The sequence below is a fragment of the Cricetulus griseus genome (assembly GCF_003668045.3).
Source record: "Cricetulus griseus strain 17A/GY chromosome 1 unlocalized genomic scaffold, alternate assembly CriGri-PICRH-1.0 chr1_1, whole genome shotgun sequence".
In the NCBI taxonomy this organism is placed as follows: Eukaryota; Metazoa; Chordata; class Mammalia; order Rodentia; family Cricetidae; genus Cricetulus; species Cricetulus griseus.
The window spans coordinates 253,482,811-253,508,766 of NW_023276807.1; the positions used below are offsets into that span (position 1 = coordinate 253,482,811).

At 41.8% G+C, this 25,956-nt stretch overlaps 1 protein-coding gene across 3 annotated transcripts in view; it reads left to right on the forward strand.

Moving 5' to 3' along the window:
• Lmo7 (LIM domain 7) overlaps positions 1–25,956 on the forward strand; it is a 122,631-nt gene that overhangs the window by 11,855 nt on the left and 84,820 nt on the right. For 2 of the 3 annotated variants that reach the window (XM_035452608.1, XM_035452609.1), the window contains one exon: positions 14,397–14,503. The gene's annotated coding sequence lies outside the window, so the exon portion shown is untranslated. Of the gene's footprint in view, positions 1–12,300; positions 12,338–14,396; positions 14,504–25,956 lie in introns of those variants that run through there. The other variant, XM_035452607.1, reaches the window with a different exon arrangement.

The following is a 25,956-nucleotide window of genomic DNA, read 5'->3' on the forward strand; positions in this document are numbered from 1 at the left end:
AGGGAAGGGTTCAGTGGCTCTGTAGCCCTGCCTTTTACATTTTCAGCCAATGTGCACTCATCCCGTGATCTTGGAGGCTGATGCCTTTTGAGAGACAGCAATGCTGGGCCTCCTTCCCCTTTGGCAACCCTTTCATGAAGCCCTGCAGGCAAGATGGGGATCTCTGGCTTCTGTGATCTCCCCGCCATTATCCAGACAACATGCCATTTATGAATAATTTATGTCCTTACACCACTAATATTTCCCTTTGGTGTATCTGCCTTCATTCAGTTCTGGCAAGACACACAGTCTTAAGGCCTTGGAATAGTTGAAATGGACAAAAACAGGCTCTGTGGCAGTATCTCTAGATGGATCTCAAATAGCAGTAAGGTTCTAGTAAAGAAGTCAGAATGTTTGGATTTATGGAAATTTTAAGCAGAATTACTGGTTAATTTACTTTAAAGCTTTGTACTTGTCCTGCATATATTTTAAAAAGAAAGATGAGATGAAAACACAGGAAACAGCCAGGCGGTGGTGGCGCATGCCTTTAATCCTAGCACTTGGGAGGCAGAGGCAGGTGGATCACTGTGAGTTTGAGACTAGCCTGGTCTACAAGTTCCAGGACAACCTCCAAAGCCACAGGGAAATCCTGTCTTGAAAAACAAAAACAAACAAAAACAAAACAAAACAAAACAAAAACACAGGAAACAATTTATAGATGTCAGAACTCTAAGGTGTAGCAAGTGTGCTGGACATCAGGAATTAGTGGTCCAGGCTTGGGCTGACAAGATGGTTCAGTGAGTAAAGACACTTGCCAACAAGCCTGATGACCTGAGTGTGGTTCCTGGGGCCCAGATGGTAGGAAGATATCCTCTGACTTCACATGTATATTGCAGTGTACACAGTCATACAACACACACACACACACACACACACACACACTATAATATAGGTAAATAAAGAATGCAATTTAAAAATTGGTGTAGGCTTGAGGCTGGGTTGTACTTGTTGCTTACTGTGGCTGGGAATAAATACACTATATTGTAGCTTCTTGATGTCTTTACACCCCAAATTCTTTATCTTTTTTTACACTTTAATTTCCCCCCTTCTTCTTCCTGAATAACAAGTATGGATCTAGCTTGTTACAGAAGCTTGCCTTGCTAGGGAACCACTTCTAGGCACTCCTCATAAGAGCTGTGACTTATGGTTCTGAAGAAATCTATCTGTGCTACAAACATCATCTGCTGAAGTGTGTCACCCACAGACTGCCTCTCCTCCATGGATCTGCTTGTGAAGAGAGTCCTCATCTTATACTTCCATGGTTGAGTGTACAACAGAGAAGGATGATAATAAAATCCAGGACAGGAAACAGAAGACACAAACCTTTTTCTCTCAGACCCACCTGTCATAGGTTTCACAGACTGTCTTAGTCACTGTTCTGTCTGTGAAGAGACACCATGACCAGGACAATTAGAAAGCATTTAATTGGGTTTACAGTTTCAGAGGGTTATTTTATGATCATCATGGCAGGAAGCAGACATATATTTACTGGACAGACAGAACTCAAACCCTAGCATATGTAAGTACCTACAGTTCTCTTATCACAGCAATAACCCTAACTAAGACAGAGGCCACCTTGGATAAGGCAATTAGTATTTTAGTGCTCGTCTTAGGGTTACTACTGCTGTGATGAAACACCATGACCAAAGCAACTTGGGAAATAAAGGGTTTGGTTTACACTTCCATATTACTGTTCATCGAAGGAAGTCAGGACAGGAACTCAAACAGGGCAGAAATCTGCAGGCAATTTTATGGAGGCAGTTTCCTAATCAAGGTTTTCTCTTCTTCCTCTTAGATGACTATAACTTGTGTCAAGTGGACATAAAACTAGCCAGCACACGCTCCTCAGGTCCATGACCACGAAGCCTGAGGATATGGCCCTGGGGCCCAGTGGGATTATAGTGTGAGCTTCAGCTGTCTTCCTTTCTTCTTCCCTCTCTTTCTTTTCTTCCATCTTGCTTTACTGTTTGTGTAGTGATATTTCTTTGCCTGATTTCCTTATTCTCATTGTGTTTCAGAACCTCATTTTCTACAGACAGGATATCTCTGGCTATATATAGATCAATGTTTGAATGCCTTTAGGCTGTAGAATCTATCTACCATTGGAAGTAAAAAGACAAAGATATATGATGAAGTTTGTTCTTTTTTGTAATTTGGAGACTCTACCTATTAAAAGTCAACTATGGGTTGAAAGGTTAAGTCGTAGTGTGCTTTGCCAGTGATGACACCCTCTCCCTTTGCCCTGTCTAGTACTATGACCCTTAGGTTTTCATCAGTATTTGTAAGAAATACTGAATGATAGTTCAGTTTGTCTGGTTAAAGTACAGCTTAAATACAAATCTAAAAAATGCAGATTTACAAAAATGATCTAGATGGGCCCAACTCCAGGAATAAATGTTAACTATATTTTAGTTGGAAAAAAGAACATGAGAACCCAGAATGATTTTATTTGGTTTATGAGCCTAATTTATATTTTAAGACTATCTATCACACTGTCAGATTTATAGTTTAGATTTTTCTTATATCTGCTTAGCTTTCTTCTAAACTTGAGCAGCCAGATTTTACATATCTTCCAATGAAATGTGAATGGGGATCCCCTGGGTATTGCTAAAGCATCCTTGTGGATGCCAACTAACAGTGTATTTCCAATGCCAACAGAAAAAGAATACTAGCCTGTAACAGGTGAGGTTCTGCGACTTCCCTTCACTGGCTACTTATCACACACTGGAGATGCTACACGTTATATAATCACAATATTACCCCTTTCTCCCTAAGCTCTCAGTAGTAGCCCCACCGCCCTTCTTTTATGAGCAAGCATTATTAATGCCTTTGGCAATAACTGAGCACCCTGAAGTCCAGCCTTGAGTTACAGAGGGAGGACCTTTTACCCCGGAAGGGAGGACCAGCACATAGGACCTGCCTTAAAGGAGGCTCAGATGTTGCTGTAGTTGAAATGGTTCTGAAAGGTGGCTTGCATTAGAAATCATGGAAACTGGGAACATTCACCAGACCAAGGAGCATGAGGATAGGACCGGGGTTGCTAACCTACTGACTTTAAGACAGGGAGTCAGGGTGAGCCCAATACAGTCACAGGCTCACAAGAGGACTTGAGGGAGCCGCTGATGAACTCATCTAAGGCCACTCACTTTGAAAATGGAAGAATGGACAGAGTGAGCCAAGGTGTCAGCAGCCATTAGAAGATGGGAAAGTAAAGTTACTCTTAGAATGCAGGAACTTAACTGGTGGACACCTGGATTTCCTCCCAGTGAGAACTGAGATCGGGGTTGAATGATCCTTTCACGGTCACATGTCAGATATCATGTATATCAGATATCTACATTATGATTTGTAACAGTAGCAAAATTATGGTCATGAAGTAGCAACGAAAATAATTTTATAGTTAAAGGTCACCATACAATGAGGAAACTGTATTAAAAACTCACAGCATTAGGAAGGTTGAGCACCCCTGACCTGGATGGATGATTTGTGGACTTGATATAATAAAGCTGTGTTGTAGAAATTTTAATGTGGCATTAGGAAGCTAACACGGGTTAAGTGTATCCATCTGTCTTACTTTGTTACACTGTCTTACTTTGCTAGCCCCACAGGATAATGTATGACCGCCAATGGGACTAGTGACCTTGGATGGCTACTTTTCCTCAGTATAAAGTCCATACAATGAGACTTGTAGTATTTTTTTAATGAGATTTTGAGTAGGATAATATTTGTAAAGTGCTTCAGTAGGCTACCTGGCAAAATGTGAAAGTATGAAAAAGAAGTTGCCAGTTGAAGGACCAGTTGAGATAATACAAGAGCTGAAAATTGTCATGAACTAGGACAAGGGGCATTTAAAGAGGTAAGGTAATCTTGGGAGAGCCTATGGGGTCTTGGAGCCAAGACTCACGTGAGGGAGGGAGCACATTCACTGCAGGCTAAGTAGTGGGTGGATTTCGGAGTAGTGTTTTGCCATTAGAAGTACTGAGACTTTGGAATGACTAAAGGGAGTCAGCCTGGAACAGCAGCAAGCCCTGGGGTGGGAAAGTTTGAGTCAGGGCTGATGATCTGGGCTCATGTGAGAGTGTGGGGTGGAGGCCGGGCAACGTCCTGGCAGAAGGAAGAGCTCCCTCCCAGCTGATTCTCAAGTGTTGCCAGGCAATTTCCCCTCCTTAAATTTGCTCCAAAAAGCTCTTTCTTGCATTGTTATGATGTGCTTTTTAAAGCGGCTACATGCTGTACTTTGGAGCACAGAATTCTCTTTAGCATGCATTCAGCTTTTTTTTTTTTTTTTTTTTTCTGGAGCAGGTGACTTTTAGAAAGACTTCACTTTTGATTACAGTGTGATTTGAATAATGTGCAAAACTGTCAACTACTACTTTATGCTGTTATTGGACAAAGCCTGTTACTGTTTCTGTGAGGGCTGGTGGATCCCAGGTTAATTAAACATGTGGGCAAACCACTTTTACCAGAGCACCCTTTTCCCCCTGGCTTTCTGCTGCCCAGAATTGCCAACTTTCAGCTCTGCCTCTCACTGCGGTGGTGGTTGCTCCTGCTCTGCCAAGCAGTGCTGGCAAAAAGTCAGTTGCCACACTGCTGGCATTGCAGCTGTGGATAATCTCCTGGTCCCTCCGTGTCTCTTGGCAGCTCCTCTACCCTCTTGTTGGTCTTTATTCCTGTTCTCGTGTGTTACAAAACTTAGCTGCTGCCCTTGGCCTCAGCTCCTTTGCTCGGAACAATGACTGAGCTCTTTTCTTTGATAACCAAGAAAACTTAAAAGAAAACAAAAGACAAAGCATGTTATGGTGACATACACCTGTGATCCTAAGCTGAGGCAGGAGAATCTTGAGTTTGAGCCCTGTCTGGGCTATATAGTGAGATCCTGTCTCAAACAAAAGGATAAGTCTGCTTTCTTTCCTCATAAATAAGATGTAAAGCTGGACCGATGAATATCTACCTATGATACTCATAAAATATGGATGTATTTGTTGATAACTATATATATTTACTATATATTATTATCTCAGCAACATAAGCTATAAGGTTGAGGATCATTCTACCTCAAATTAAGAAGCTGGGATTAACTGGTAGAAAGCTGAGGCAGGAGAATTGACATGAATTCAAGGGTAGCCTGGGCTGTTGAGTGAATTTGAAGCAAGTGAGATCCTCTCTCAAAACTCCCCCAAAAGCAGCCAGAGCTTACTGGTCAAATTGTTCCCCACCTTCTTTCCTAAATGGTATCTGTATAGTTAAAATGCAATTTTGAATATATTTTAGTCACCCTGATACTTAGTGGTTGCTTAAAAAGAAATTTGATTGCTACTTATATACCATGAAAGTAGAATTCAAGTACTTTTGGGACTGTATAATATGAGCTCCAGGGTCTCTCTAGGGATTTCACGGCACAGTTGAGAACACTGAGTTCTATTTGGTAACGCTTTTGTCTATTTGCCTCTCAAGACTAAAGACTTCCAGGGAATATTCCTTTTACATGGGCTATGCTTGAGAAAGCTTAGAATGAGACCTAAGTTTCCATGTGTCTATCAAGCTCTTGGGCATAGCCAGTGGCACTGTTTTGTGACCTTACCTTATGGCAAGCAGCTAGGCTGCTATTTTGCTTCTTCACTGTGTATCAACTGCATCTGCATGGCTCTTCTGTGTTTGCACGGGACCGACAGGTGTCTGCAAGCCATTGCTCAGCAGATGGATGTTTTTGCTTCAAAGGATGCCTACCTCTGCATCTCTGTGAACATGTTGAGACTTCAGTGCTGGCTTAAAATAGGAAAGAAATTAGGGTTTCTAAGTCACTGGACCTAAGCTATCTACTCTATGTTATACACATCATGTACTCTTCTGTATTTTAAAAGTTTGTTTACAGGAGGCTTGTCCCTATCTGCTACTTCTAAAGCCACAAGAGGAGTCTTGTGGTAACAGGGGAATAGGACCTCCAGGTGGTATCTTCTGAGAGCTTTGGATTAAGCTTTGCCGGGCTCCCATTCCTAAGCACAGCTTGACTTACTTTCATAGTTGCTTGGGACTTTGAGCTTAGTCATCTGTGATGAATCCTTTATTAGCCTTGTCTCTATAAAAACTCTTATTTCAGACAGACATTTCTTGACCTTATCTACTTAGGAAATATTGACAGAAAAGGGTTCAAGGAGCTGAATTCGATGACTAGATGTTTGCATGTCTAGTTTTATGCTGAGGAAGTGTCATGTGAAGAATTTGGCGATGTGGAGTCTTCTTGCCATTTAGAAGTCAGCACAGTTAATATTTATCACTGAAGACTTTTTAAAAAATTTTTATTTCATCATTCAAATAATAATCCAAATGACTTAGGAGCTGAAACAAGCCTAGGCGGTGTAGTTTACTTGCATGATGAGCATTTTATCAACATTGCTTTTCCCGAGACACACATTTCAAAAAGAACATTACATTTTAAAACATGTTGGAGAGGCCACCTCTTAGAAATAATTTGTTGAGAAGAGAATCATATAACATGAATTTTGAAGTTAATCACTTAGTGGTATTTATAGTAACATGCAATCCCTGGACATTTCAGGACTTCAAGGTAAAAACCTCTTGATCATTAAGTAGTTTCTCCCTGTTTCCTTCTTTAGCCCCTGGCAACCATCAGCCTGCATTATGTCTCTAAGGGCACAGCCATTTTGGATGCTTCATTTAAGTGGTACATGGGACCTTTGAGTACTGGCCTCTTTCACTTAGCATTATAGTTTGGAAATTCACCTAACCTGTAAAACATGTTGGTATTTTGTGGTTTTTTTAATGAGCGAACAACAATCTTGCAGGCTGACAATGCAGCTTGTGCATCCGTTGGTTAGTTAATGGACATAGGGACTGTTTCTGCATCTGTGTGTGAGGAATAGTTCAGCTATCAGTGTGCATGTTTGTGCACCTGGCTGAGCGTCTCGTTGGTTCTTTGGGATATACTCCAAAGGAGAAGTCATGGAAATGAGTGTGAGATAGGGATGAGGAGGAAAATAGTAAAGTCACAAAAGGGGAGTGTCCTTGTGGAGAGGATGAGAGCTCACTAAAACTAGCATGGCTAATTTAATTTAGGTCCCTGGCACTCATCCCAATGATTTTTATCTCTGGTAAAATGACAAGAAAATGGGCTAAAGTAACATGAGAATGTGTAAATGGTTAAGTGTTTCTAGAAGTCAACAGGCTGGACAGGCTCAAAAGGGGACCTTAGCAAAGACTTATGTCACCCCTGGCCCAAGGTTGGAATGTTTGTTAGCTTCGTGTTGCCTTCACACTCCATGGTCAGCATTTGCAATGAAGACAGAGCCCAGATGACTGAGAGATGTGCTTGCTTAGAACTGGTCAATAGTGGGACAAGGCGGGACACATTTGCATTTGGACTTAACCGAAGGTGGAGCTGCTTCCTGCCCATGTCCCCTCCAGAAAGTGAACATCCTACGTGGTGGGATATGGTGGCAGCTTCAGGAGGGGCAGGTGACTTGACCAGGAGGCTGACTGTCAAAGTGAGTGAGTGAAAGGGCTTCTGGATCTGAGGAAGCTTTGCCAGGTGCTAGTCTCTTTGCCATTCATTTACTTATTAGTGAGTGACCGTATGGTCACTAAGGTACTTCATTGTCAAGTTATTTGAGTACTTTGCTTCCTCATGATTGCAGCTTTCTCCCTCCTGGAAACTTCCTCTTTTTCCTTGTGTTTCACAATACTTTCTTTTAGTCTTGTTTCTCTGAGTGCTAGATTTTCTTCCTTGACTTTCTCTAACTGCCCTTTAAATACTGTATTTGCTTGGGAATCACCCCCCTCCCTTCCTCCTCTCTACTCTACTCTCCCTTCCTCCCTCCCTCCCTCCCTCCCTCCGTCCCTCCCTCCCTCCTTTCCTCTCTTTCCCTTCTTTCCTTCCTGCCTGTTCCGGAAATCCAATCCAGGGCCTTGTGATGCTTTCTAGTACTTTACTACTTCGATACACCTTAGTGTTTGACTTTCTTTCTTTCTTTTTTTTTTCCCATTTTCCTTTTGCAGACAGGGTATCACTGTGTAGCCCACGTTGCTCTCAGTTCGTGATCTCCCTTCTTCAAGAAGGCTCATCTACGACATTGAGTTCAACTACTGCCATTGTATGCCTGACTCCTTAAACCATATTTTTGAGCAGCCCTTATTTTTCAGATTTGGCTTATTTTTCATGTGTAGAAGTACTTTGTTTGCACATGTATTTGTGCACACTGTACATCCAGGGCCCTCAGAAACTCAGAGGTAGGCATCAGACCCCTGGAACTAGAGTTACAGATGGTTGTGAGCTGCCATATTGGTTCTGGGAACCAAACCCAGGTTCTCTGAAAGAGGCTCTCAACCTCTGAGCCGTCTCTCCAGCTCTCCTTAAATTGTGCTTTAAGATCAACCATTTTTTCATGGGCTCTGAAACTGACTTATTGCTAGCTGGGTACCCTGAGCAGAGCATCTGAAATTCAGTGTCTCTATACACTTATGCTCTAAATTAGAGACATTCTGTGTTCCTTATTATGAAACTATCATGATAGCCAGCTTCCAGGGTGACTTTCCCCTTCTGATAAGCCACTCCAGTGTACCGAAGAATTAGACAATTAGCTAGGTGGTCTACTACAGAGTTCTCACTTTTGTAGTGAAAATTCCAGAGTGCTGAAGTCCAGTCCAGATCCTGCTTTCTGTTTAGAGCAAAACCCCAGAGGAGAGAGTAACGGAAGAACGGGGAAATAAGCACGGAGCACACAGGCATCACTGGCATTGACAACTGTCCAGAATCTTGAGTCAGTAAATGTTGCTAGAATTGAGAAATAGTTTTCAGGCCTAGGTTAAATTCAGATCATTGGCAGGCAAACAAGGTTAATGATGAAGTTGAGGGTGTGGCTATAAAATCCTCTGAGTTCCTAGAAAGAATATAAGGTAGTGCCTAGAGCTGTCCAGGCCAGCAATTGGGTTTCTACGGTGCTGCAGGGTATCGTCCCGCAGTCTTCCTAGAAGACTGAAGGAGAGAAGGTGGTTTCTCTTGAGGCCCACAGGAATGGCCCTCTGCAAAGGCAGCGGAGCCTCCTCAGATTGGAAGCACAGCTGCCTTTCCTATGAGAGAATGGTATTTACAGAAGCACTGGCAGTCTGCATGAGAAGACCTGGAATATTTAGTTACTCCAACTCTCCACAGGCAAGATGGGAAGCCGACTGAGAGCGCTGCACAGCTGTTCACATAGGCTACTTTGCAAGGAAAAAAAAAAAAAAAAGATGGTGTTTAAGGTGACCCAAAGGTTCCAGAGGGAGGAGCCAGAAACTGTGAAGCCAATTCCCTGGCTTTGGGTCCTAATTGAGAAACATCCAGCATTTCTAGGGACAGGTGGCCCTTGTGTGTCTTTACTTTCTCCACACATTCATATGGAGAGTGGAGAATGCATCTGAATGCCTTATGTATCTCCCCACTAACTCAAGCCTCCTACTCCTTCTGTTGCTTTTGCCTTCCTTCATTTATCCCCATAGCAACACTGTAAACAAAAAGGAGCTATTTAGATACCATTAGGGGTTATCAGTTTTTGTTTTTTGAGGTATCACCTTTGGCCCCGAAAGTAGTGTAGGTATTACATGTATATAAAGCAGGCTTTCAGGACAAGAGGAGAGGTACTTCCTTTTCATTCACAGGTGGTTGGGTTGAGAGGCGCTGTACTCAACGGCTCTACTTCAGGGTGCGACTTTTGAAACCTCATGCACAACTGGAGCTGACCTTGATGATAATTCCACATTTTGATTTCTCCTTGATAAGAGATGAGAATTTGGGGGTTATGGTCCAGTGAGATGGCTCAGTGGCTGTGCTAGATAGTTTTATATTAACTAGATAGCCAGCTAAAGTTATCTGAGAGGAGGGAACCTCAATTAGAAAATAACGCCAGGTGGTGGTGGCGCATGCCTTTAATCCCAGCACGTGGGAGGCAGAGACAGGCAGATCTTATGAGTTCGAAGACAGCCTGGTCTACAGAGTGAGTTCCAGGACAGCCTCCAAAGCACCACAGAGAAACCCTGTCTCTAAAAACAAACAAAACAAAACAAAACAAACAACAAAAAAGAAAATGCTTCCATAAGATCAGATTGTAGGCAGGGCATTTTCTTAGTGATTGATTGTGTTGGTAGTGGTGAGGCAGCTCACTGTGGGTGGTGCCAGCCCTGGGATGGTGGCCATGAGTTTAAAAAGAAAGTAGGCTGAATAAGCCAGGAGGAGCAAGGCAATAAGCAGCTCCCCTCCAAGGCTCCTGCTGCAATTGCTGCCTGTATGTTCCCACCCTATTTGAGTTCCTGTCCTAACTTCCTTCAGTGATGGACTACATTTCTTTCCTCTCCATCTTGCTTTGGTCATGGTGTTTCATCACAGCAATAGCAACTTTAACTAAGACAGTGGGTAAAGGTGTCTGCCACTCAGGGCTGGCAACCTGAGTTTGATTCCTAGAACACATGGTGGAAAGAGAGAACTGACTGACTCCTGAAAGTTGTTCTCTGGCCTCAACACATTCGCTGTTGCATGCATGCATCCATACTAACACACACACACACACACACACACACACACACACACACACACACACATACACACACACACACACACACACCACACACACACACACACACACACACACACACTAAACATATATGTTAGTAACTGGAATTTCAGAGGCCTTGGGAGAGAGAGTGTAAATTTTTCCATGAGTGAGGTATGAATCACTAGTGTCCAGACATTGGAGCCAATATTCTAGCGTGGCCTGATGATTCTCATGTGGTGATTACAGCCTCGTGTGGTCTTGCCTGAACAGGGCTGGTCTCTGTGACAGTGAAATCTTACAGAAATGACAGAAGAAGACTTTAAAAGCCAAGACGTGCAGCTTCCTCTTTGTCCTCACATCTCTGGCTCTATCAGGTAGTCATATGGAAACGTCTGTTAGCCCTGATTTGCCATCCACATGAGTCAGTCACCTTGGGAACAGTCACAGAACCAGGAGAGCCTTTGGATGGCTGCAGGCTCTCAGTTACCGTTCGATGAGGGGTCGTCAAAGTCAGAACCCCACATACTCAAGGCTATACCACATTCCAGAATCTGCAAAATTGTCTGACGCTACTGTCTCTAATCTAGTTGTTTTAGGATCATTCATTTTTTTTTTTTTGCAGCTTTGCATAATGGAGGTCCTATAGTCAACCAGACAAGCTGGAGGACTTTGTAGATCTTTCTGGCATTTTTTTATCCTAATGTCTTAGTAAGCACCGCTTTTCTTGATGATTAATCAGAGGTGGAGAGGGGGCTAGACAGAGTGTGAAAATAACAAGATTTCTTTTTCTATCGTGTTTGCCTTTCTTCGTCCCCATGCAAACACTGTAAATGAGAAGGAGCTACTTAGATATCTTCCGAGCTAATTATTATTATTATTATTATTATTAATAATTTTTGCATATCATCATTATTATTTTGGTTCGTTTTGAGAAGCTACTGTTGGCACTGCAGGTGTAGGGATTGTGTTTAAAGCAGGCTCTTTGACAGGAAGTCTTTTTCAACAAGTGGGCTATGGGATGTTTGTGTGAGGGATTGGGGGTTTGGGCACCCCTCTTCTTGCAGAGAGAATTGCCTGCCCTGTGTAATGGGGTTGCAGATCTGTATGCCAGTCACTGCATGGATAAGGAAAATGGGGCCAGAAGGCATAACTAATCTTTCTACAGCTAGTCCTGGCTCCCAGACCAATTAGATGAGGTTGATTTCCATTTGGACTCCATTGTTGTTATTTTTTTTTTTTTACACCCTCTCTCTTTTTGATACTTTCAAACGAAAACAATTCCATCCAGTGAGGGCTAAATGCTTTCTTTTTTATTATACTGGGCTGGGTGTGGCTGCTTGATGTTGAAACAGACATGGAAATTTTATTTTATAATTTTGTGTATCCCCTGAGGCAATGCTCTGCCTGGATCCTTTGAAATTGCAGGAAATAAATTACTAGTGGGCTCCAGTCCAAGACGCATGTTGTAGGTTACAATTCTGATTGGAGTAGAACCCACTGCCAGTGCCTAGGCTGTGTGTGAATTTATATAGCGTGTCTTCCTCTTTGAGACCGAGTACCACTAAGCTTTCAAAACAGCATTCTGATGAAAAGCTTTACTCAAGTCGAAGATGTAATCACAGCACTTGTATTTTTCCTTGAACTTTGTTCCTGCTGGAGTCTTCGTCACTTTCGATTTGAAGTGGCTTCTCTCTAAATACTTAGATGGGTTTTGAGGGTGGCTTCCGCCTTATCAGCTTGTACATTTCGTCCACCAGGTGAGTGCCATTATGTTTTTGTGAAATATGCTGGTTGTTTTTACCCTTCCTTAGTTCCTAAATATTATTGTATATTTGATTAAGTTTCAGTACTTTATAATTTATCTATTTGTGGTTCCAGGCACCCTGCTTTTGAGGCCTTGCGTTTGCTAGGCAAGCATTCTTCTCCTGCCGTATAGTCTCAATTCATGGGACTTTAAGTGTTCAGAACCAAGTTAGGCAGATATGAAAATGCTTAATAGTTTGTTTTCCCCTTTTTATGTGAGATTTGCTTCCTGTCAGGTGTGGGATATTGGCCCAACGAGTCATTTTGTTGTCTGCTCTTCTGAGAGTGGGCATTCTTAAAATGGTTTTGTGTTTTCAAATAGTTATAGATAATGTAGCATTTAGAAGTTGTTAGCTTAACAACTTAAGTTGTTATGTGAAATTATCATTGTGTTTCTACTAGAATTTTGCTAAGAGGTTAAACGTGTGTGTGTGTGTGTGTGTGTGTGTGTGTGTGTGTGTGTGTACATGTCGTTTATACATGTTCATGTATACTTGGATATGTGAATATATGAATGTATGTATGTAGAGGTCAGAGGTCAATTTTGGGTATCTTCCTCAGTTTTTCTCCACTCTGTTACCCCCTAGAAATTTCTGTGGTCTTTGGGGCCAACTACTTGAAAGGATAAAACATTTTAGTTCCTAGCTAGTTAGTGCACACTGTGTTTGGTTCAGGGCATCCTGGAACAACCTTCCACTTTCACAAATAGTTTTTGCTGCTGTTTTTTTTTTTTTTTTTTTTTTTTTTGTGCCCCTCCCAGTTAATGTTGTTTCTCTAGTCACACTTTCACTTGCACTTTCCTGAAGTCCCCTGAGTCTCTGAGGAACCTAAGCTGATGAAGCGGCCTCCTCTTCCCATTTGTCTCGATATTCCCTCTCATCCTGGCTTTGCTGCCTGTGCGTAGGAAGAACCGCCATCTCCAAGTGGCAGATTGTCTTCTGGTCTGTCGACCCGGACTTGGGAGGGAGGTGGGTGTGGCTCCAGGGAGGCCCATGCCACAGAGGCGGTGTTGCCAGCCAACCTAAGTGGACAAGCGTGTGCTAGCATGCAAGCAAGACATTCCCCTACCCACAGCCCCAGCAAAGCAAAGGCAAAGAGTGCACATGGAGTCACCAGGAACTCAGCCACACAAAGCACTTCTTTTTCAAGAGCAGTAAGGGGTGATGCCAAAGCTAATCCTAGTAGCCAATGTGTGTGGTTGCAGTGCAGCACACTGAAAATAGAATAGATCGTGGTCTCACAGCAGCTTAGCATAATGGCAAGCATTGGTTTGTGAATGGAGGGTTGGGGTTTTGAAATTAGATAGGAGGGCAGGCTTGGAGGTGGGGGATAGGTTTTCAGTGTTTTTTTGGAGGCAGCTCTTCAGACAGGTGCAGGGAATGAGTAGCATGCCACTCCCCAATGGTACGGTTCAGCCAATAAGCTCCAGGCTTCTCCTTGGTCCTATAGCATGGTCTCTGTGCCTGTCACGAGCTGGCTCAGCAACCAAACCCAGATTCCAGGTGTGGTATTCCACAGCCGTTCTGTAATTTGTAATCATAGAAACAGAATGTTCCTCCTCGTATTTCTTCCCTGCCAACAGTTTCTGGGTGGGTGAATGTCAGTAGCTGGAGTTATTTTTAAAGAGGTGAGGCTTGTCGTGCGAAGCTGGGAAGAGGGAGGGCGTTTGTTTGCAGAGCGGAGCTGACATCAAAGTGTAGATTACTGCTCACTGGCTAGGCGCTTGTCCTATAACAGGTAATGTTTAACGTGCCAGTCACAAAGATCACAGAGAGAGTGTATGCTCGGGCATAAGATAGCACCACCTTTTATGCTCTGGAAGACTGAAAGGCTATACGTGTCCACCGACTTTTTTTTTTTCTTTTTTCAGATACACTTATGCGTTGTTCTTGCCACCGCCTCTTTTGCTGACTATAATTGGACTTTGAAGCTGGGAAGTTGTATCATAAAAATTGGTAACCTTTGTCTGAGAGCAAGCTCGGCTAAACAATCACTTTCCAATTCTTTTCACAGGATAATATAAACGTTTTTTTGAAAGCTTGTGAACAGATTGGATTGAAAGAAGCCCAGCTTTTTCATCCCGGGGATCTGCAGGATTTATCAAATCGAGTCACTGTCAAGTAAGTTTCACTGGTGTTTTACATGTGTAATAAATATGCCATATATAATTGTAATAAGTAGGTATATCTTTTTAAACCAAAGGCTTGCAGCTTAAGTGAAAATGATTGCTGAGAGATTTTGTGATTACGGAATGATCTTTCCTCTCTATGTCTCATTCCAAAATAGAATTAAAAAAAAAAAATGGCTTGGGGACTGAGAGTGAGGAGCCAGCTGTAATTGATCCCGTCACAATCTTGTAAATCTCTGTACTGACCAGAGTGGCGGTTTATATTTTAATGTTTTCTAGCACGGTAGTATTTGGTTGCTAATGGTGAGGCTATTCATTGTAATTATGAAGTGAATATTTAGAGGCTGCTACTATAACTTAAGGTAAAAATAATCAGTTTAAAGTAGTTCTTAGGTAGTTGGAAATAGGACATGGTTGTTAACAGAAAAATGAAAAAACCAACTGCTGAAAGTTACTTGTTAAATTTGGAAGGACTATCTGTTTAGGACCAAGGACCTCATTGATGGTGGTTGCTTTTAAAATAATGAACCTTTTCCCACTGTTTTAAATACTTTGGACAAGATGGTAAAAGTGGCCTTGGACACGCATTGTGGCTATTCTGTTGAAGTTTATGTGGGCAGCAGTGTTCATGTGTGAGTGAATGGTTTCAGGAAAATGGTTTTAAGCTTTGAGGAGATTTTCCCCCCCTCAAGCCTAATCTGCAACCAGGAAATCACTAATACAATTGTGTCGCCAGGTAAATGTGACATGGAAGTTATATAATTCTGAAATAGTGCTTGCCTCCTTATCCAGCCTTTTGGACCTAGTGAACATTTTTCCAAGTGAGGAAATAAGTTCTGTGTGTAGAAATAGTGAAAAGGGAAACCCCTGTCTTTGCTTTGGATAAAGATTATATGCTTAATGTCCCAGTATTGAAGCCTTAGTCATTGTTAAAATCAACTGGTGAATCTAAAACCTGGCCGTAGTTTCATGAAGACAAACAATGCCACAAATATTTATGGAAGTCTGCACTGTCTCCTGGCAGTCTAACCTGAAGCCTCAAGCCGCATGAGCAGCTTTAAAATCGAACAGTAAATATTTCAAAGGAACAACCCGTCCCACACCGACCCACCTCTCTCTGTAGTGTTTTCCCAACTCCACAGTGGCGATATGTGCTTGGAAGGGGGTGTCTGTCCACATTTTTGTTGAATTGAATGTTCAAATCCTAAGTTGTGTTGCTGAAAATACTTATTCTGCCATACACAAGATCCTTTTCACTTACATTCAGAAGCGTGTTTAATTTCTTTTCCTAAGATCTGTCTGGGCAAAGACACTTTAGCCTTCCAACTGTTCCTTCCTTTAAGCTGGCTATGTGTATTAAGGCACACCATCATATCGCTTTGAATCTCAGCAGCCTCTACTTGAGAATTAGGAGGAACATGTTCGTTGGCCCCTAATTTCTGGGGTGTTGCATATAGGGCTTGCCTGGAGTCGCTTTCAGGAGTGGTTGGGCCTAAAACGTTGACAAGAAGTCAGTATCTGGGCCCAGCCTTCAGTGAAATTAAATTACTGCCAAAGTGAAACTTGGATTGTGCGAAGCTGGCAGAACAACTTGCTTGAGTGGAAACCACAAGCCTGTCACAGCAAGGTGTGCCTCAGTTAGGGCGAGAGAGCCTGAGCAGCAGCTCTGCTTTGGCTTCAGAACTTCCCGTGCTTGTGGAGTGGGGGATGTAAGCTGAGCTCTGGGTCTACTGAGGTGACAGGCTCTGTCCCTCCTGGAAGATCATTGGCAAATGACTTCCCTTGTGCTGTGAGAAAGAACTTTTCATGAAAGGAAGCAGGTTTAAAGGATGGCAAATAATTGCTTAGTAAAGAGAAGTGTGGTTGTTAGTTTTAGTTTAGGTTGTTATGTAATGTGCAGATTCCTGTAGGTCAACTCTTGTCCTATCATTATAGTAGATTAAAGGACTTGGCATCGATTAGATCAGTGGTTCTCTTGTCGAGGCAGTTTTTTCCCCCTGGGGACACTTGGCAATGTGTGGAGACATTTTTGATTGCTGTAGTTGGTGTGGGATGCCACAGGCATCTGTTGAGTGGGTCACGGTGATGCTAAGTGACCCATAGCCCATAGGACAGACTCAACAAGGGAAGGTTTTCCTACTCCAGGCAGGAATGCTGCTGGGGTTCAGAAATTCTGATGTAGACATAGGAGTCCATCTTTGCCCACAAAATAGCCATGGGGGAATGAAAGACTCTGACTGGACAGACTTGTGACACCTTGATGATGTCACTTCATGTTTACTGTCATCTAATAACTGCATGTCTGTGACAGTCTGTTTATTTCAGTGGCAAGGCTCATTGTGATCTGTCTGAGAGTGTGAATGCATGTCATGCTCTGAGATTGTCTTGCTCATTTAGCCAAACTGTAGTAAGCCATTTGATTATTTTAAGTGTGCTGCCATTACTGCTGCATCCAATTGCTTACAGACCTGTGCTGGCCTTGGCTTCTCATGCAAGGTAGCCGTGTGTGTACCAAGAGAAAGGAGCAACAGCTAATATGCTCTCTGTTGTGGAACAGGAGGTGTTCGTGTTGGTGGGTGGAGGAGACGTGTACACTGGGTACACTGAGTGTGGGAGAGTTGAGTGTTTGAAAGTGAGCAGTGAGAACAGCAGCATTAACAGAGCTGTTGGTCTGAACATTAAAAGTTTAAACAGTATATGTTTAACAACTTGTGGTTTATAAACTTAAACACATTTAAAATGTTGTTTAGAACAACTTTCTCTTTGTGTGTGTGTGTGTGTGTATAGGGTATATGTCTGTGTGAGTGTGTGTGTGTGTGTGTGAGTGTGTGAGTGTGTGAGTGTGTGTGTGTGTGTGTGTGTGTGTGTGTGTGTGTGTGTTGTATGCCTGCACATGTACAGGTGCATTTACCCTTGCACACACTTGTGGAGTCCAGAGGCTGATGTTGGTGTCTATCAGTTTTCACTTGTTTTTTTTTGGGACAGGGTCTCCCACTGTCCTGAAACTTGCTGAGTAGGCTAGTCTGGATGGCTGATGAGGCCCCCACATCTGTCCATCTCCACCCCAAGTGCTACTGTGGTTACAGGCATGTGCCCTGCGCCTGGCCTTTAAGCACCTGCTCAGGACCCACTCAGGTTCTCACAGTTTGCCCACCCAGAATGTACTTTACTTGCTTGCGCCTTCTTCCCAGCCTACTCCAAACGATTTCTGTCAAACATCTGAAGTTGCAGATTTGAACAGACTGTAAACATGTTTGTTCCCTCTCCCCACCCCCTCAGCATTCCAATCTAGCTTTTACCACTTCTTCAGACACATTCTGTTCATAACATAATTACAGAATGGCAGAGCTTTTGAGCACAGCATTTCTGTCATGAAAAGAAAAGGAATTATTTCTACTATGGGCTTAGTGCCTCACTATGTAGGTTAGTAACACTTCATAAAACGTAATTTCATATAGTGCTATTTTCTCAGTTTTTCTTCTAGTATAACTAAAAGGTTATACTAGAAGGTTAAGGGTACAGAAATCAAGATTTTTTTTTTTTCTGTTTTCAAACACTTGCTACTTGCCACAGGAAGAGTGATTAGAAGAAAATTAGTGTTGCTAATATTGTTCCATTGTGAAAATGACAGAATGCTCAGAGTGACATCAGGTGTGCAGGTCTCTCTGGCTTCAAGAAGCCAGCTTGGTTTTTGTCATCACACTGTGAGTTCACTCAGGTTACTACATGGCACTGTATCTGGAAGTCTATCAAATGGTGTCTGGGCGTGTTTGTGTGTTTATGCATTTATCTGTAGTTCCTGCATGGAGGTAAAATAATTTATTTTGAGTACTTTCTATATTAAGATTATTATATGCTTGTTTTTTTTAAGTGTGTGTGTGTGTGTGTGTGTGTGTGTGTGTGTGTGTGTGTGTCTGAGAGTATATGCCACATGTATGTTTGCTCTTGTCGGTCAGATGAGGGGGTTGGATACGCTGAGCTGGAGTTCCAGGCAGCTGGTTGTGAGCCTCCTGACGGGAGTTCTGGGGAACCAAACTCAAGTCCTCTGGGACAGCAATGAGTGCTCTTCATCAAGGAGCCATTTGCCCAGCCCCCGTTAATTCTTTTTTGAATTTAAGCCTGGTTTTTAGACCTCTTACTGCAAGTTCGTCTTTCACATGAGTATCTCACATCTTCATGTTCATTTATTTAAAGCAAGCTTAGCATAACCCAAACTTGGACCTGTCACTTGAGTGTGGTGACTTCCACCTGTCACTGTGTGTTACTATTTTAAACATGCCCTTCCTATTGATTCCCAGAAGAAGGGGCAGAAAGGAAGTCCATTGTGCTGTGTACGTCTGTGTCTCCTTGCAGCACTCTGGGGACAGGAACTTACTGGGAGGGGAACATTAATTCCTTTGGGCGGTCTGAGGCCCTGATGGAGGCTAGCAGGTGAAGTTGATGTATGTTCTTCATTTGCAAAGTTTGAGCATCTAAGAGTCCTTGCCTCGGAAAATGGTTGGGGAGCATGAGTCAGGGGTGAGGTTAAGTCCGAGCAGAATGGAGCTTTCGTTTGTCTGGGGTTTTTTGTTTGCTTGCTTGCTTGCTTTGTTTTTTGCCATTCTAGCTCTTAATCTATTTCCCAGAATCAAAGGCATCTGCCTGTCAGCTCTTCCTTAGCTTTCTCTACTTCAAATCTAAAAATGCCACAGGGTCTGATTCTGCTTTGGCCTGCTGGCTGCGATTTCGCACTCTGGTCTGGCCAGGGTCTTTATCTTCACAAGCGACCTCACCTATGTTCTTGCTTCAAAGAGCCTCACTCCATGGCTGAGCTGATCAGTAGCTGACATGAGTCAGCCCCATGGGAGTTTGATAGTCCATTGCTTCCCCCATCAGATAGCTTTTGTTTCCATAACAAGGCCCAAGGAGCTGGGAACTTTTCTGAAAGACATTAGTCTTTCAAATCTTTGTCTGTAGGGACACCTCTGCTTAATGAGTCCCTCTTTAAAAATTACATGCCCTTAGTGGAAAAAGCCAGTGGATGAGGGGAGCCAGGGTGGAAAAGGTTTAATGACATATGTGTGAAAATGCCATGGGGAAATCTACTAATTTGTGTGATAATGTTAAAAAGAAGATAAATAATATTTGCAATTTTGAAAAATGATTATGTGCCCAGGCAATCTATAGTCTATCAGCTGTTTGTTTAGATTTTATTTCCTTTAGATTTACTTTATGCAAATGAATGTTTTGCTTGCATGTATGTCTGGTGCCCATAGAGTTTCGAAGGGGGTGCTGGATCCCCTGAAACTGGAATTACAGTGGTGGTGAACTTGTGAGTGCCAGCAACCAAACCCAGGTTATTTACAAGAGCAAGTGCTGAGCCATCTCTCTGGTCCCTCCCAGCTGATTTTAACAGTGTGAACTACAAGCATTAAATCTTTTTTTCTCTGATTTGCTTGCTATGCTCTGGCCTACTTTAACTGATCATCTGTGTGAGGACATAAGTAATATGTGCTTGAATTTATCTCCGTAAAAAAAGACACTTCATCCATGGACGGGAATTTTGCTTATAGAGGAATAATGTACTTGTTTATCATATCAAAAGATGGATACAGGATTTTCGGACAGAGACCCACAATCCACAAATATGATGGGATGGGCTTTTCAGTTTGACGGACTCCATGAGAATCCATAGTTGGAATAGATTGTGTTGAGATAAACCCACAGGAGGCTGGGGATGGAAGTCAGCAGGTAATAGTGCTGCTTCAGCTTGCTCAGCATTCTAGGTTCGAATCCCCACAATCCAGGTATGGTGATGTATGCCTGTAATTCCAGAGAGGTGAAGACAGGAGATGTGCTAGGTATGTCTGGAACCCCAGTATATGGTAGGTGGAGACAGAAGGGTGGGAAAATCAAGATCATCTTCAGTGACAGTGAGAACAAGGCTAGCCTGAGCTGAGACCCTGCTCTCCTGACACCAGCGAAGAGAGAAAAGTGTTCTTTGATAAGAATGTGTAATCATCTGGGCTTTGTAATCCAGGAACTCTTCTAACTGGAGGGAACACAGATTTCCTACTTGGGTTTTGTAAGTTCTTATTCATCTACATGTAAACTTTGGCCAAATCACAAAGCTATTTAAAAATAAGGAGCATATATTATTCCTTTTATCTTCTGGCACTGAGTGTAAATGTTGATTTGGAAATTGGATTTTAATTATGGTCACTTCCTGGGTACTTCAGAATCACACTCCGAAGGTGGGGGAAGCTCCTTTTTCCATTGTCCAGCCTGCCTCTCTTTGTTCTCATCATCACACTCAAAGCTGACCTGACAAAGCAGTCACTGAACTTCTGGTTTTAACTGCCTTTGATTTATCACCATAATGATATGGTATATTACAACACTTTCTGGAACCTGTACAGCATCAAAAAGTGGTGTGTTTATCACTCTCTCACAAAGAGGAAACAAAGCAAAGGGGGAACTTTGGACCATGAGTCTTTCCAAGTAGCTGGTGGAAGTTTCAGTAAATGATCCTATAGCTGTATAAATAATATTACATCTGGTTTGCATACAGTTACGTATTTACACTTGTGTTTTTACATGACATATTAGAAACATTTCTGTGTTTACATTATGATTATGTATCATTCTCAATCTTGTGAAATCTAAAATATACATCTAAGAGTTTTGGGGTGGAAAATGGGGTGGTCACGTAGGGTTTGAACTTTCCTTTAATGCTTAAAGGCAAGGAAATAGTTTTGCAAAGCAGGCATTCCTGGTGAAATAATTTCTAATAACAAGCCACAAGTGTTGCTTTAATGAGATGCTTTACCAGCAATTACAGTAAGCCTCCTCTCAAAGCTGGTAGCATACTAAGCTGCCTGTCTGGATCCACCCAGCTGTCTACAGCATTAAAGATCAGGTGTTCCCCTCTCCTAACTGTGACATAATTTTGGAGACTGACCACTAAGAAAGTTGACCATTCCCTAGTTGTTTGACTGTTTCAATGAAAGATCTGGTTGAGTTTCGATCACTTTTCTCTGGGATCCACCAAAATATTAGCGCCAGGAGAGTGTGGCTTGCACCTTTGATTTTTGGTGTCTTCTGAATTGGGTTAACTCCTGTCCTCTGTATTTGGTCAGCCAGGTCATGTTTCTTCCTTGGGATGGTTGGCTTCTCTGTAAGCTTAACATCATAGTAGATGGTAATTCTTCATTTGCTCTTCATCATGCTGTGTGTTAGACTCTGGAATCAGACCACTAAATATGATACAGGTAATTGTTTGCCTGAAATCTAGAAAGTGCTACAGCTTGCGTGGTACCACACCTCCCGAGAGTGTTGAGGTGGTTAAAAGAAATCCCATGCAAGCATGTAGTGCCGGCATTTAGTAAGTGCTCAGTAAATGCTAATGTGTTATTGTGAACATTTGCATAGTCTAGCCACTTTTTTTTTTTTTGTCATGACTTAGAGGGAGAAAGTCACTTCTGGCTACTTGTGTTTATCAGCTACAGGTCTTTATTTTGCTCAATTTAGGGCATTTGGGACTCGATCCTTCTTACTGGGAATAGATGATTGACTAGATATGAGTTTAAAAAATATTTTTATTTTAAATTCTGTGTACAGGTGTAGGTATGTGCACATTAACATGGGTGCCCACAGAAGCCAGAAGTGTGGGGTCCTCTGAGAGCTTCACTTCCAGGTGGCCGTGAGCCATCCTATGTGGGTGCTAAGAACTTTACAAGAGTAGAGCACATTCTCTCCAGCCCCTTTAAGTAAATAATAAATAATATGTGCTCAATCCACTTGATAGAATTAATTTTGTTAACGGAAAGCTGGGATGAGAGGACTGCTGTCTGCTTCTGCCATGTTACATGTGATTTTTAATCAACTTTAAAAAATCATTTTTTCACTGTTATTTCCTGAAAATGTCAAGATTGTAATTTGAATTTATTTCTCTAAACAGCTCAATTTTCCCATTATAAGAAAGAGCAAATCAGAAATACTTCTTCACACATTTGGATGATGCCATTTATAGCACATTCAAATCTAATTAGGTATTTGCATTATTTATTGGCTTATTTTTAGCATTGCCCCCTTCTGTCCCATTTTTGTGACTTGCCATTTTGGTCGCAGAGAGGTGTGGCAGATGAGGTCAGAAGCTGTATGGGAAAGGATTTTGGAGGACTTAGGTTCTCTTTTCCTCATGGTATATAGCTGGTCATGATCTTGACTGAGCTTAGGTGGGCTTTGCAAGTCATGGTGTCCACTGAGAACCAAGTTAATTCTCCTCTGGGCCATGCCACTTTGTCCCATCGAAGAATGGAAAGCCTTGTTTGTATTATCAGAAGTATGATGTCTAATCATGGCATCAATACATTAAATTGTAATAGGGTGAATACATGTGGTTTACTCTTCCAGTTTTACTTGCATGTATGAGAATAAAACCCCAGACATAGGAAATGTAGTTTTCTATTAATGTGTTTTAAAATACATTTTCATCTGGTAGTTTTTTTAAAAAGTAGAACTTGGCTATCAAATATTTAATAGAACAGGTGTATAGAACTTGTTTATTGGTGCTGGAAGGATAGCTCAGCCATTAAGGGCTAGGCTCACAACCAAAAATATAAGAAGTTGTTTATTGGCTATTATTTGTTTCTGGAAAGTTAAGGCTAATGAAACAATAAAAGTTCAGGGGAAATTTCTTGGTATAGTTTCTGGCACCCACATTTTGGGTGAGATTGGTGATTGCCTGAAGGCTTCAGGCTACATTTCTCAGACACATACAAGTCATCACTCTATCTTCCAAAAAGCTTAGTGTTGTTGCCTGGGAAAGCATTGAGCAAACAGGAACAGTAACCGAGGCAAACAGTGCCAGTGTCACTGGAGAGACTTTTAAGGGGAAAGTCAACCTGTCATATAAATCTAAGTGACACACACTAGTATTCTTAAATGTGATCAGTATGGTTTTTACAGTGTTATCATCCAAAAAGCAGATTAAGAATATACTGTGAACCAACACAGCTTAGATTAGCTCGTTTTTCTTAAGCTTTACAGGAAAGAAAGAAGGATTTGGTGAGCCTGAGAGAAGCACCTGCTTTGAATTAGGCGATGTTTGCATTAACATAGTTTAAATCCTAAGTTTACCAAGTGTTTGCTCTGTGGACTCAGAACAGTTTGGGGGAGACACAAAGTATCAAATATCAGAGTTTCTGTTGTTTTATTTCATTGCAACAATGTTGACAGCTGCCATCCCTTACTGCTTTTGCGTTATATTTTTTTCTTTACAGCTTTCTGAGATGTGGAAATTGTCCTTCAAGGATTTGGTGTTAGGTGTAGGCGGTTAAGCAATTTGGTTGACCAGTTACTAGGCCTCTTTTACTTCATACTTGGAGGGAAAATTGTTAAAAAGTGTCTCTACCTATAAACCTATAAAATGCCACCAAATAGCTCATGCCACAGATTTCTGTGTCTTTGAAGAGTGGAGCTCCAGATAATTGTAGGTAAATTTCCTTTTCCAAAGGGGTGTGGTCTGTGTCTGGGAGGAGAGTCTGTTTTTTTTGTCTATCGCTGTGAGGAGAAACTGTGACCATGGCAACTCTTATAAAAGAAAGCATTTAACTGGGACTTCCTTAAAGGTTCAGAGGTGTAGTTCATTACCACCATGGAGGGAAGTATGGCAGACAGGGTTTTGCAGAAGATGCTGAGAGTTCTGCTGCTCTGCAGGTAGCAGGAAGAGAACCACTGGGCTTGGGTTGGGCCTTTGAAAACCTTAAAGGTGTGGCCTTCTCTCCAACAAGGCCACACCTCCTTTCCTATAGTGGCCCTGGTGGCCAGTCAAGCCTTCAAATTCGGGTTTCTGGGTGCTGTTCTCATTCAAACCACCACAGACAGTATAAGTGACATTATCATGACCTGTAGGTAGTCAAAACGTGGGATTTCAGATTACTGAGAAGTAAAGTTCAATGTCTCCTTGTTTTTGTGTGACTAACAAGAAATGTTGGGGAGGGGCGTCTACTTTAGTAAAGATTGACGACATTGGCTTAAGCTGTAGGCCATTAGCTTTAGACATAACTATTTCCAGAGTAGACAGAAGTAGCAGTTTTGATGGACTGCTGGGCCAGGGTGGGTTTGTGGTGAGGCATAGGTAAGGATACTGACCGAGTCTTCCTCACCTGTGGACCTTTTTTCCTGCACCTTTAAGACAGCATCCAATGAATATTTAACATTCATCATATGTAGACTCCAAACATATGAGTACATAAGGGAAACAAGGACCATCTGTCTTCTACCTTGAGTAAAGAAGAGCAAAAGCTTAATTTTTGGTTTGGGGTGTTAAGGAGAATCATGTGATTCATAGTTGTCCACTCCAAGGCAACACTGTTTGGAGTGAGGTGTGTAGCATCAAGATTAGGGAATCACTGTGTTAGAGGGTCCAGGGTGCCTCGGGAATACTCCTGTCACTTACTCAGGTTAGATTAGCTAAGGCTTAGCAGACTGTCAGGTGTCTTGCTGAACTTAACTTCGAAGTTAGAAACAGCCCAGCCAGGCGTTTTCCCTTTGCTTCAGATGCCTGAAGTGAAATGGAGCAGAGAGAAGGCATACTTCCTTAGCTGGGTGACCTTGGGCAAATAATTAAAGTTTAGGTTTTTAGTCAAGGAATGCCTTCCTTTGCCATGTTGCCTAAACAGACTTAAATAGCATTGAAAATTGGATTTCTATGTTTTCTTGTGCTGTGTGCCCGACATTATCAAAAGTCTGTCTTTAAGCATGCCAGCTTTAATTTAAGGTGAATTTGTATACATGATTGACACAGCCATGTTTGATGCCTGGCAAATTCCTCTGTGTTGTGATCTTTAAATTTTCTTCCTGCTTGGTTTTTAACTTTCTTCAAGTTAGTGTATTAAAATATGTCACCAAATCCAAGATCCCTGATCTTTAGGATTTTCTAATTGTAGGATGTTAAAACACTTGTGTTTTAGACTAGGTGAACTATAGTTGAGAAATAATTATTTGAATTTTATTGATTAGATGTATATAAATGCCTATAATTATAGGTTTTGAGATGTACATAAATGCCTTTTTGGATTTTGAGCAGATATTTATGAATGTTCAATCATATTTGTCATGATGATGGAGCAGACCTATGAAAAGGTGAAGATTATAAAACTTTACTAATCTAAATTGCTAGGGATACACTGCCACACTTTGACCTTTGTAGACTGGCATGAAACTTGTCTAAAAATAAATACTAATAAATATCTTTTACTTAGATAGTTCCATGTTTCCCAGTTCCTTGCACTCTATTTTGCTTAGCCTTTGAAAAACAGCAACAAGTTACAATTGCTTTCATCCTTAGCTTTAAGTGTTGTCTTTAAGTTAAGAAATATAACACAAGATATTTTTGTCACCACTTATGCCTATGAAAATTTATACAAAGCTTTATTGATTACTATGTTGAAACTATTCTAA